This window comes from Strongylocentrotus purpuratus, unplaced genomic scaffold (genome assembly GCF_000002235.5).
Source record: "Strongylocentrotus purpuratus isolate Spur 01 unplaced genomic scaffold, Spur_5.0 spur5_scaffold_9, whole genome shotgun sequence".
Lineage (NCBI taxonomy): Eukaryota > Metazoa > Echinodermata > Echinoidea > Camarodonta > Strongylocentrotidae > Strongylocentrotus > Strongylocentrotus purpuratus.
This window is the reverse complement of record NW_022145615.1, coordinates 11,025,026-11,038,692: the sequence shown is the minus strand read 5'-3', so window position 1 is coordinate 11,038,692 and position 13,667 is coordinate 11,025,026. Positions and strand designations below refer to the sequence as shown.

Genomic DNA, 13,667 nt, shown 5'->3' with positions numbered 1-13,667 from the left:
GACTGTTATTCTGTTAAGTTGCCAGATAGGATTTTAGGTGGTCAGTGGCATCCGGGGGAAACCACTCATGTGTATAGAGCCATGCATGCAATTCAATTGCTCTTTCAACAACACACTCCCTTAAAAAATGTATTACCATAAGACTTAAGATTCTAAAATTGGGGAAGAAATGAGCGAGGACATAGAAATAAGAGGAGAAGGAGAAATGTTCTCTAGCGGAGAAAACCATGCAGCCACGCTGAAAAACATCCCACGGCAAAAGAAAAGTTCCAGCTAATAGCATCAGCTCAACCATAACAGACACGAGACAGACCATGAAAATTCACTCTGGATTCCTAATTGCATCTGTGCGCACTACTGGACAGGTATTTACTAGACAGGTATTTACTTTATGCTCAATAATATTACAGCATTAGGAATATAGTTCCAAGTATATGTCCCATGGCAATGTCAAACAAGTTGTTTTTCGGAGAAAGTTAGCAAATGTAATTGATTGAGACACCATCTGGTCATTTTATTGGGAATCTCAGATTTTTAATATGATTTATATTGCATAAACCGGATATGATTTTCAAGTCAAAAAAATATTTCTAAAGCATTGGTTTTGTCATTCTCCTCGGAATCCTCATACTCACAACTTCTAAAAATAAAATTAATAAAAAAACTAAAAAAAAGAGAAGAAAAAATGGCTATTCCATGCCCTGATCGACTTGATAATCATATCCGGTTTATGCAATATAAATCATATTAAAAATCTGAGATTCCCAATAAAATGACCAGATGGTGTCTCAATCGAGTAGCATTGCAAAATACAAGATAACAATTTGCAATAGTCTATCAAATTATCTACAGACCTGTACATGTACAATTACAAATGTACACTGTATGCATATTGTAAATACATGTAGTAGTCACTAGTCATTAGATTTCATTCCCTGTTATTGTCCTCTTTTGCCAGATGCGTTTACATGGCGCCACTTCTGTATCTTTTCCAGTCCAATAAACATCAGTTACAAAACTGATGTGATCATTATAAAACCTGTTGAAAACTGAGCCCGAGGATGTACGATTTGGATTCAATTAAAAACGCATGTGTTCGAAAAACACTGTAAATCCAATGGGTTAACGGCGATGCTCCACTGTGCCTCAACATCACTTCATTGGTCTAATAGCCGTGCTAGGAATATATTTCCGGTAAATTGGAAGAGGTGCGATGGTGTATGGCTGAACTTGAAAAAGGACGGGGGAGGGACTGCTCATGGATGAACTGATGCACATTAATCTACCTATCGAATGTACATGCTGATTTTCAGATTCAATGTTAAAGAGAAGGCTGGGTTCTGGTAAATGTGAGATAAAAAATGTGTTAGATTAATTGATTCCCATGGAAAAATATAAGGTGCACTGCACCAATATCACATTAAACTGATTTATTTGGAAATGCTTTTTTATGTATGACTGGAAATGGTTTGAAATCTTTGACAAAATGTTTGGGTCATATGGTAGTGTACAGCAGTCCCATATAAATCTGTGCTGCAGCTGTGTAGTTTTCAGCAAGATTAATTAATTTAATTGAATCCTAATCTTTTTTTTACATTTCAGAAAGATTCTACAGTAGCCAGTAGCCACTCTAATTATCTGCAGTCCACCTACAGTTGTATGTACATGTACATGTAAATGTACCTTTTCCAGAAAACTACTTTCGATAACATGCTAAAATCTGAAAAGTGATGCAAACACAACTTGTACATGTACTTCCCACACCTTGAATAATCCCACCCTCAAGTCAAGTCAAGCCACTGTTGTTACTTGTAGTCGAGTGCTTATAAAGAGGGCTGATTAGCACACTCCGAACAGGCCAGTCCGTCAAACCTGGACCGAGATGTCAAATCGGACATACCAGGGACCTTTCAAGAGCCACACAAAGTGACAACCCTCCGCTCTGAAATTCTGAGACTGTTGAAAGTTTCAAGGGTCGATGGGAAAAAAAGCAGAGAACCAGAGACGGTGCTTTAAATCATGAAGCCGAAATAGCAAAACTGATAATAAAATCTAAAAGAGCAGGAATCAATGCAGTTGATGACTGACGATGATTAATGATGATGAATTGATGATGATCATGAATGTTGTTGATGATGATGGTTTTGTACAAAAACAAAAACAAAAGCTAATGAATGTTAATGACAATAATGATGATAATGATGACAATGATGATGAGGATAATGGCTGTAGTGGTGGTGGTAGTAGTAATAATTTTGACATTTAATAATGATGATAATAATGATGATGGCGACATTGAAGACAACAATGAAAAATAAAGATGCCGCTGCTTGTCCTTCCTGTACTTGCTTTAAAACATGTCGTCTTCCTACTCAAGCATCTTCCTTCTCCTCCGAGAGACAGGCCCCCTTTTGGCATGCCAGGTAAGGTGTAAAGAGCATGCCTGATTAGAAGGGTAATAAGATGTGACTACCGCTGAGAGCCGCAGCTACAAACCATCTTACTCTATCAGACACAGGAACAAAGACAAGTGGGTGTTTCTTCAAGGCAAATACTTAAGCATATTAAATACCGGTAACGCAAAATAGGAAGGTCCCTGAAAATGGTCATGAATAATTCCACAACTAAAAAAGCAGTCTAAAAACAATCAATTAACACTTGACCTCATTAGTCAAGAGAACTACTCTACATAAACAGGGTGTACTGTAATAGACACGTTTATTTACATTTAAAATGTACAGTGGGTATTAGATAAATGTATATGATTCTTGTTCAAAATAATTTCTTAAATGAGGTAAGTACTGTAAATGATTAATGTCAAAAATGCCCCTTAGGCAAGTACATCACGTAAAGCAAACTGTATTTTTTAAATATTCACACGCATGCCTACTTGTACTATGGATTGGAGTAATACTTGCACCTTATGTACAGTATGTGTGTATAATGTATATGTTCATGTACAGATGTACTGTGCTATTTTGTGATGCCCCCCCCCCCCCCATTTTTTTTCTCGGGGTGCAGACCGATGATATGAGAGAGAGTAACGTAAAATACTAGTCAATATCAAAATAAAAAGTTAAAGGATGTGTATATAAAACATTTGAAAAAATGCAATTTCCCTTGCTCATTTGACGGGGGCCCCCTGTATGCGAGTAAGGAGCTGAGAGCTTGTTAGCTTGTGGTGAAGTGCATGTCAGTAGTCTGTCGGTCTTGTTAGCTCCAAGGTTAATAAAGACTCAGGCTGTCTAGTAACAGAGATTCTTAATGGATGCATTCCCAAGCCGCGTCCATCAGGATGCCATTAGGGGACAACACGTTGCACATGGGTACAATCAGTGGCGTAGGGTCAGCTCTGTCATGGGAGGGGGTGGGGGTCGGGGTGGCACCCTTCTTTAGTCTACTAATTTAAAATAATTTAAATCTACTCATTTAAATGTAAACAAGAAACACATGCATACTACCTTTCATAATACCAGGTTTTCATAATACTGTATGGCATCACAATGAACATCGAGGTGCCAAATTTTTTAGCAGTTCTCCACAAAAATATCTGAAGGGTACCTCCCCCCCCCCTCCCCCTTCAAATAAATTCTTTAGACGCCTACAGAGCCTACATGTATGCTTCTTGCAAATTGTCCTGTGCCTAATATGAATTTAAACAATGCTCATATTTTACAATTTGTACCTCGACCATTCACGTAAATAGAGAGCTTGTAATCCAGAGCCGGTATATCAATTCATGTACAATAACATGTACAGTATGTTTACAATTTATTATGAGAAACTTGACTCTGCATTGTCAACAGAACAAAAGTCATCAACGAGCAGTCAGTAAATATTGTGCTTCTGGAATGCCTTAAAACTAAAAAGAGACTTCTTGTAATGTACATGTATATTTTATGGGACCATATCATCCATTATCTGTCCTTGTTTGGGCTATTTTTATCACAGTGAACATAAAATTTGGAGCACAACGACCATAAATCGTTCTTTTAAAAATATCATGTTGATGTACAATGAGCAGCATGTTGACTGTTTAGATTCTGACTGTACTTCAAGGGTGGATCCTAGACAGTGAAAGGAGACAGCAAGGCTGTGAAATAATCATTCTAGAGTCGGGTACCGAAAAAGTGATCATTCAGAGTTTACTGGATTTTAGTAAAATCCCAGCTGGCATCCCCTTGTGGCCCAAGCAGCAACCAAAAATAAAACCCAATCAATAAATATTATCAATGTCTACTAAGAATTTTATACATACACCTGACTTGTATTGGCAAACCTAAATAATTAGTCTTGACTGCCATGCAAGAAACATGAATTAGAACAAATGCTGATTACTCCCTTTAAGTGTACAGTGAAAAAAACAGCATCAAATTTCTCACATATTTCCTTTCCTGGGCTGGGCCAAGACAAGACAGGACAAAAAAAAAAGGACATCAAATCAAATCATAAATATTGCACAAAATACTGTCAGGGAGGAAGCAAATAAATACTGCAGCATGCTAGATTATGATTGATAACTGAAAACATGACCCAAGCAAAGCATAAGATTATAGCAATCCGATGCTAATGCTGCCAGGTTGAGTGTGTTCGAAGTTATCAATCACGGCACGATCAGCCGGGAGGGTTAACTCTCCTTTCGTGTATGCATGGCTATATTTACAAATGAAATGATATCTTCCTCAGGTATCCCAGCATGCACCCTGCAAAAGCTCCTACACATACATGTACTGGTAGACATATCGTCCTTGTTTTCACGAAGTGACGGTAGTGAGGAAAATCGTCACGCAAAGTGAATGCAATTTTTTCTCACAACCGTCACTTCGTGAAAACAGCGACGATATTGGAAACACAGCTGAAGAGATGTATGAGTTGCCTATGAAATCATACTCCGAGACACAGATGGGCCATTAGACATGTGATGAGTACATGTACAGTACATGTAAATGAAGTTTAATTTCTTTAACATGACTGAGTATTAAACCAAAAGCAACCATGGTAGAATGCAGACCTACCAATGACATGTCAGTGCCTTTAAGCTTACGGACAATACGCTGTTTACATTTTAAATTTCTTAAAATTCTACAAAAACTACAAAATCTCTCCGTTTGAAAAAAAATTGAGTGGGAGAAGTAGATTCGATAACAAAACAGGGTGAGGGAGCTGTCCTAAAATGTACATGTACGGGCCTACATGTACGTAAAACAAGAGACCCTCAAAATGGAAAAGTCAATCTGCCAAAGTGTGGCATACACTGTACATTTTATGTACCGGTAGATTCAAATGAATTTGAATTTTAAAAATTCAAATTTTTATTAAATCATATTTTTATTAAATCATCCCTCTACAAAAAAAAAAAGGAAGAATTCCATTCATCCCTTTAGATTTCCATTGGGACAAAATATCAAACTATCCATGTATCCCAGATTAAATCCCATTAGGCCATTAAAAAAAAAAAAATGTTTAGCGTCCCTGCCGCTTCCTTTTTGGGGGCCGCCTTCTATTTTTGGGGGGGAAATTTTTTTTTTTGGAATTTTTTTTTTGTTTAAAGAAAAAAACCATGAAAAACACTGCTAAAATGGATCTACACTGTATTCTGGATTTAAAAAAAAAAAAAAATGTTGGCGGCCATCTTGAAAAACAGCTTGACTTTTAGGGAAAATGTACTGAGCGGCCATTTTGAAAGAAAAAAAAAGGCCTCCTCCTTCCTATTTTTCAAAAAAACAGGACGCTAAACATGTTTTTTTTTTAGTTGGCCTTAGATGGATGCACATGCACCTACATTATTACCTTCCAATATAAAACATGTTCAAATGCAATCTCACACTACAGCCTAACTACAATACAAAAATATTTTAAAAGCCTCGCTTAGTGCCTCAGCAGAAGCAACGCAAATGCTCCACTCACCTTAAAATAACAAACAATCTATAAATACAGCAGGTTGCTGGTTGGTCTTTATGCGAGACCGGTTCTGATCAGTAAGTGATGATGAACAAGTTCTAGGTATCCAGAATGTATGCTCCGAAGTCTACTGCATAATCAACAGCGATGCTTTACCAGTGATCGCAACTTCATGTACCTGCAAAAGTGAGAAATGCGAGAAAGAGTCTCGATGATTTATACTGTACATGTACCAGTATATCCAGAGAGATAAGAATACAGTCAATACACATTGTTTAATGACAGTATCCTTGGCCCTAAGTTATGACCAAGACATTTAGTTTGCACGTTTGTATAAATGATCCATGACCTTCAAAACTGAACATTGTGAAGGTAAAGTACAATGACCTACTTAAATACATGAAGGTCAGTGATGTTATGATGGAAAATTATGAAACTGTGTCAAATGTAAATAATCCCTCTCAAAAAGTGGCCTGTCGTTGTTAGAGTCAAATGAATCAGTCCATGAAATTAAACAAGTGGCTAAAAAACACGTGTACCTGTACATTGTATTTGTAGAGTGGATATTTTGCAAAAACAAGATGCATGTTTAAACGGTATCCAAAATACAATGAATGATGAACTGCACAACCATTCCCAAATACAAACTGAACATTCAAGACTTTGCAAGGAACTGCAGATTTGATAAGATATTCTGAGAAAATGTATTTTCATTTATAAAACTGCATGATGATTGATTGTCCTGAAATATATGCCTGTACTCCTGTCTAAAAGAGAGAAGGGTTACAGAGTCACTGAACCTCCTGTACCCAACAGTGTCAAATTTGATTTAGCAGAATCCCAAAAATGTCCCATTGTCATAAAAGTATTTCACTTTGATTTCAAAATAAACACCCCAGGAAGTCAAGTCCCCTTCGGTTAACCTGATTTGAATTGAAAATGAAAGCCAATAATTTTGGTACAAAGTTCTGTAACAGCAAATCTTGAAAGTCCAATTTCTGAAGTTACTGTACTCTGAACCTATTCATGAACTACATTTCACATTCATAACCTGAAAAGGGTGCTGTATTTTTTGTTATAACTCTACAAGTGAAGTAATGATATCATACACTGTTACATCACTTACATGTCCTACATACAGTGTATGTACAATAAGCATTATAAATTCTACCCAGTAGGCCTATCCATTTACATGTACTACATCTGGATTGAGAGGGGCAAGAAGTTTCTTGCCGAGGACATTCATGCCCTAATGTACATGTATATATTAAATTAATACACAATAATCTACAATGAAAAGAATGTAAACAAATTTTTTTTTTAAATGTTGTAGTCAAGAGTAGGCAGACAACAACGACTACTATGTACAAGTAGACAGAAATGCCCTTATTGTAAACTGAGGTCAACAAACTTACGACTATTTCCATGGACACTTCTAATTTTTTTCTCAATTTGATAAGAATCTTGAAGCGTTTGTATAATTACTGCCCCAGGTCAATAGTACATGCAGTATTTAAACACAGTATCTGGACTCACGAAAAGAGATAACTGATGTTTCAAGACAAGAGGTACATGTAAAAGCCATGTGACGACAGTCACGTACACTATAATCAAACTTGATGTAATTTACAACCATTTTTCTTTGATGTATTTCCAGTGAAGTGTGTATCCTTCGATCGATAATAAGCTTAGATTACTGTACAGTCAATGTAAATGACCCATGAAACACAAGTAGGGTTGTTTGCAATATGCTCATGGCTTGTTGACATGTTCTGTGCATTATCTAAATTGTACATTGATGCCTTTTTTCAAGGATACACAGTTATTCAGGCAAGGTAGCCTTCACATTCATAACTACATAATGTACTCTACAGTATTGTACAGTGTACATGTACACATGTTTGCATTTGCAAATAAACAGCCGAGTCTGTGCTTGCAGACTACTAATTTCTGTTGTTTACATGCAAAATGTATACTGTACAAGCGTATCTCCAATTAATCACATCTTAGAGGACTTTGACATTTCAATAATAAAATTAGAGTAAGATTAAATGTACATGTTACTGTTATCATTAAAAAAAATGGTTTAACTACAGAGTTGTTGTACTGTCATGTTTACATGTACATTGTACATGTACATGCACATGTATGGGTGACCAAGATCGTCATGGACCTTGTTTACATGCCATTAGAAAGTCTGCATTTTCAATGCACAATATACAGTGAGCAAGACAATGTCTATAGATGCAAGGCCTACTGTACATGTACATGTACATGTATATAGCGTACAATGAACACACACTGCAGCATATGGTTTCATATGTTCGCAGTTTAATAGTGAGAGGAGACAAATATTAACAGGATTAGTAGTTTGCATTATAATGGGTAGTTCACCAGTTTTCCCATTGATCAATACATTCTTAAATATGTGCATTGAAATGTGCATAAACTACATAAACGTAAAACTATCATATTAAAACAAGTGTGCACTTTGAAGATTTACAAAGAAAGTCATGATATTAATCTGATAATTATGGAAATATATTTCAATTTTACAAAACATTAACAAAAATAAGCTTACCAACTGCTTTACTCACAAGGAAAAAACAAGCTGTAAGATACGCTGTACATACACTGTAGGTCCACGTTAGTAATGACATGTGGCCAATATATGCATGCACTATCCAAGTACCACTACTAAGTTATTGTTTGTCCAACATGTAATGTAAACTTAAAGTAAACAAAGATCTCTATGACCAGCTGGTGAGGCCACATAAGACACCCCCCCCCCCCCCTCCCCCCAGCAAAACACACAAAGCAAGTAATGCACCCCATCCTACAACATGCAAGTTCATGGGCTCCATAATGCACACAGAGATAAAAGGGGCCATGGCTTTGTTCACACTAACTGTAAAAGCAGGCCTTTAATGGCTTTGTTCACACAAGCCCTTACTGCAGCCGGTGTCTGTGTGGGAGACAAACCCTTTGTCCTCTTCATCCCTTTATCTACACACACACTCTATTCTACTCAATGCATCCCCTATGAAGGACAGTGAAAGGGGGTGTGGGCATTGGACAATGACTTGTGGGGGTGTAAACAATAAACATTTTGTCTTCTCTTTTCTGATATTTTTTTGAGTACAACACAAGTGGCAATAACTGAATAAGACAGTGAGAGGGGGTGTGGAACATTATTTGTGGGGATGTTAACAATACATGTAGGCCCCTCCATTAAAAAAAACACTTATCTTCGTGTTTTGTGTCCAGCACATGTGTGGGAGTTTGATTCAGGGAAATATATTATGGTTGTTTTGTTTAGTGTGAGGTCTGGAGTGAATCATACATTTTAGCCTCCAGTCTTTAATTTTACAGAGGCCAAATTTACTGCTCCTTATTAAATGGGCAACAATGGACACAATTCAAGGAAATCAACCATTTTCAAGGTTTTGTGTCTCAATTAGTAAATCTTCATGTAAATCATACATGTACATGTAAATCATACATGTACAGTGTACATGTAAATCATACATGTACATGTAAATCATACATGTACATGTACATAATTGAAGTATACAAGAAGGCTTACATGTACAGTACATGTAGTTGAGACTACTGCAGGCCTATCTGTACATGAAAACATGTTTTGTGCATGCAGACCTAATACCCCCAACTTACTGTATAATGCATTTGTATATTGCAATGGTTTCCAAAATATATTTTCTGTGGGCCTACATGTACGTACAACATGTACATGTACATGTCTCTCCACTGTGTGTAGGCCAAACATGTATATTTTGAAATACCAGGATTTCGGATTACAATTAAAGTATTTTATTTAGTAAATTAATCTGAGAAAATTAATGTGTTACACAATTATATTTCTACAGGAGTACAGGCTTGTCCACATTTCATTGATATTTACAGAATGACATCACCAAGCTACACAAATCTCAAGAACTACAAATACAATATTTTGTCACGGCATCTTTCATGTAAATAAAAGATTGTGCACTAATTTGTCCATGCTCTCTAAAACACTCAAGTATAAACAAACTCTAATAGGACTGCATGCATACTACAATAGATAAATTAAACCCAGCACCATGCAATCATTAAGGCATCAATTGTACATGTACAGAATAGTGTCTAGAATACAAGGTCTACACGTCACCATGTGTACAACACACAACGACACGTACAATACAGTACACTGCATGTATATTGATTGACACTTATGAATAATCAATCAGGTGACTCATCTAGAAGGTCATGTGATCCGCTAGCTCTACTGTTGAATGCATTCACAAATGTATTTAACATTTGCAAATTGCAACAAGTGAAAAGACATGATTGATTACATACTGTACTTGTAGGTTTTCTTCTTCTTTTCCCTCCTGCTTTTATAATATCTTTTTTTCCATTTTTTTGTTTGTTTACCTTGGTCGTCTGGTTTTCCCACAAATAGCAAAGTGTCTATTTATGCCTGTGCCCTTGTATACATGTACAGGTACATGTACAGGTCTGTAAACACAGATCACTGTACAGTGTGCAAGTAATACAGAACATTGTTGCACAGTACATGTATGTACAGTACCTTGTAGACATTTCATCTTAGAATGGGACAAAAAAAAAAGTTCCAATTCTGTGAATTCCTTGAGAACATCCATTAGTAAATAAAGAAAACAGTCATAAAACCTTGCACTATCAAAGAAAGATATTATGTACATGTAGGTCACTCGAAAAACCTATTGTGGACACTCAGCATTGCAGAAACTTACATGCACATAGGGCCCACTCACATTCCAAAAATAAGACCTCACATTTGTAAAATATCAACCCTGAATGACAGGGGGGGGGGGGGCTTGGGTGCTCAAGCAAAGTCTGATAGTTATGATGACATGTACAATATGTGCATTAAAGCCCCTTTAAAAAGTTGAGAGCCCCAATAATTTGGTGGCAAAATTTCACTTAAATTGTATCATAATGTGGAAGAGGATGTCATTTACGACACAATTGTGCAGGGATTTGAAGTCAAATATTGATGAAAGAATACAACATTTAGGTTATCTGCGTACAACAGTCAACAGCAAACCCAAATTACATGTACACCTGTTCATACGCCTACATGTACATTGTACATGTATATGTATTCTTTTATTCTTTTATCAATATTTGTCGTCAAACACATTTTTTTTGGGGGGGGGAGGATCTTTGCAGAAGTGTGTCTTGACATGATTGAAATCCTCTTTGACATTATGATACAAATTTAAGAGAAATTTGGCCATCAACTTGTTGGCAAATTTGGATCTCCCAACACTTTAGAGGGGCTTTAATGGGGGAATAATATCAAAATGTCACATTTTCCCAAGCCTGTCTGCAAGATTTTTCTTAAACTCTTTTGATTTTTCTAAAACATTCACTCTTTCTTCTTCTAAAAAGCAAGCAAAATGCTCTTCTTATTTAAGAATGAATTGACCAAATCTCAGCAAAGTTGTAGGCTTGGGCACCTCATAACAGTAAGTTACCTTTTTAAACTCTCTTTTCAAGCACCTTCTTTTCAAAGTTACAGGGATTTAAATTCTCTCAAAGAAGATTTATTCTCTTTGCATTCCTACGAGGCTTAGCCAATGAATGAATGAATGGCTAGGCCCACGCGTGGTAAGGACAGAGAGACGGATTATTATGACAGATTCACAGAAAAAAGTTTTTGGTAAAAAAAGTTCAATTGATAGAATTGGAGTTCTACTCCATATCTACGAAGGCAAATGCATTGAGTTTGCTAAATTTAGCAAGCTCCCTGCACGCACGTCTTTTTTACACTAATCACTATTATTGTAAAGTATCAAATTGGCAATGCAAAAAACTGTTTTTAAGTATACCACATATCTTTGCATTTCAGCCGGAACTGACATCGCAAACTTATTAGTCAGCATTTTCTGTCATGTAAATCGCACCTTTGATTAATTAAAATTTGCAATCGATTGCAATGCCCCACTGGTCTCCTAAATTTGCTAGAAATGTGTTAGAATTAAAGTTCTTTCTTATTAGCTATCACTGGCTGCAATTTGCTCAATGTTATAGATATTTGTGCGAGGAGCTAGCTCGCGATTTTCCTTCTTTTTTTATACCAAAATTATGATATCTCAGTCAAACCCTCTATTTGTTACGTTTTTTCAGCATCCTTAAAAGGTTAAGTATTTCACTTACATGTAAGTTTAAAAGTTACGTTTTTGAGGTTGAACATATTTTTGTCATATTTAAGGTACAAACTGGAAATTTATTCTTAAATGTTCGTTGATTTTTCTATTTTATGTTTGTGTAATTTCATTTGTGCGTCAATTTAATGTGTGAAGTGCGTCACCTGTTTAAAGCAGGACATGTCAAAATCTCCATGGTGTGACGTAATATTACGTATTGACTTTGCCATTGAACTTAAGTTGCGCTTAAGTTAAGTACATGTAGGCCCTCTCTCACTTAAATTCAAAGCAACTCATGCGTATCGGCCAATGAGAGTGCATAAACTCACTGTACAGCACTCAATGCACAAATTTCTTCGTGCATACGCCTTTTTCTACACACTTGAAACCAAAATGAAAAGACAATATTGTTATTAACAATAATAAATAGAAAGCCTGCCTGGATCATAGACGTCTACCGTCTAGCCTATAATAATCATCATCATGAACGATTATCAATCATCTTTTACATGTAGGGTCTATGTGTACCTTCTGAACCTTCTGAAATTGGAGTCAGCAGGGCGGTATTCCGCATGTCGTTAACTTATATGGCCTACAGAATGTCAAAAGTCACGTAAGTCTTAGATCTAACATATTTCAGTACGGTAACCTGGTAACATGAAATCTCAAATTTCAATGGTCCAACCACGACATGTCCATGCCAGGAATAATTTACCAGACAAAGTTGTTTCTGCAATCTGCACCTACAATGTAGTCCTACTAGGCCCTAGGCCCTTTTTAAGAGTCAATTTGAGAGCCCTTCCCTTAGGAATAGAGGGATAATCTACAGAGTAAGCCAGTAAGTGACTTTTGACTTTCTGTAGGCCTAGCTGAATGGATCATTGGATGGTTGATCATTGATCATGTCGATGACAATCCCCCATATCATTATCAATCAATCATGTCTTCATGAATGATTTATTTTTAGGCGAACATTTAAAATGAAATCACTCACCAGAATGCAAGAAGGTTGAGTTCTCTTGAAGATCCAAATTTCATGGAATACACGCGGTATAAAATCCACTGCTTATCAGACAGTATTGGCTACGGGACAGCAAGAACATGTTGTGCTCATCAAAACGTAGAAGAAGTAGATCTAGAAACCTATCGTCAGAACAGAAGTTTATTATTACACGCCCATAGGTTTATATGCACGCTATCTGCAATATTGCGGATCGGCGGAGAGCATCGGGTACGTAATGTATGCCATGGGTTACGTTAGCGCCTGTATGGGCGGTATATTTCGAACAAATGATGGCGCTCGTTAAAATCAAACCTATGGCGAATTCAAATTTCGAAATTGACAATAGACCCTAGATATAGATTTTCGAGCGACTCAGCGACGGGGACCAAATTCAATTTAAAAGCCCTTCTTTTTTCTGTACACTTTTCCATCTCTGAATGTACATGGATACATAAAATGTCCAGAAAACGAGTGGTGCTCCTTGTGCTTATATGTTGTATGAACGTGAAGAAAATCCTAAAACGGCTTTATACAACCACCAGACGTTTCTCTGAAAAGCAGTTTTT

At 36.5% G+C, this 13,667-nt stretch overlaps 1 protein-coding gene across 4 annotated transcripts in view; it reads right to left on the bottom strand.

Annotated features, from left to right (window-relative positions):
• Positions 1 to 13,575, bottom strand: part of LOC590671 (C-myc promoter-binding protein) — a 71,280-nt gene extending 57,705 nt beyond the window's left edge. The window contains exons 1-2 of one of the 4 annotated variants that reach the window (XM_030976828.1): positions 13,093 to 13,575; positions 5,908 to 6,079 (exon numbers count right to left, since the gene is read on the bottom strand). The gene's annotated coding sequence lies outside the window, so the exon portion shown is untranslated. Of the gene's footprint in view, positions 1 to 5,907; positions 6,080 to 8,482; positions 8,645 to 13,092 lie in introns of those variants that run through there. The other 3 variants (XM_030976825.1, XM_030976826.1, XM_030976827.1) reach the window with 3 other exon arrangements.
• Between the last annotated feature and the right edge of the window lie 92 nt (positions 13,576 to 13,667).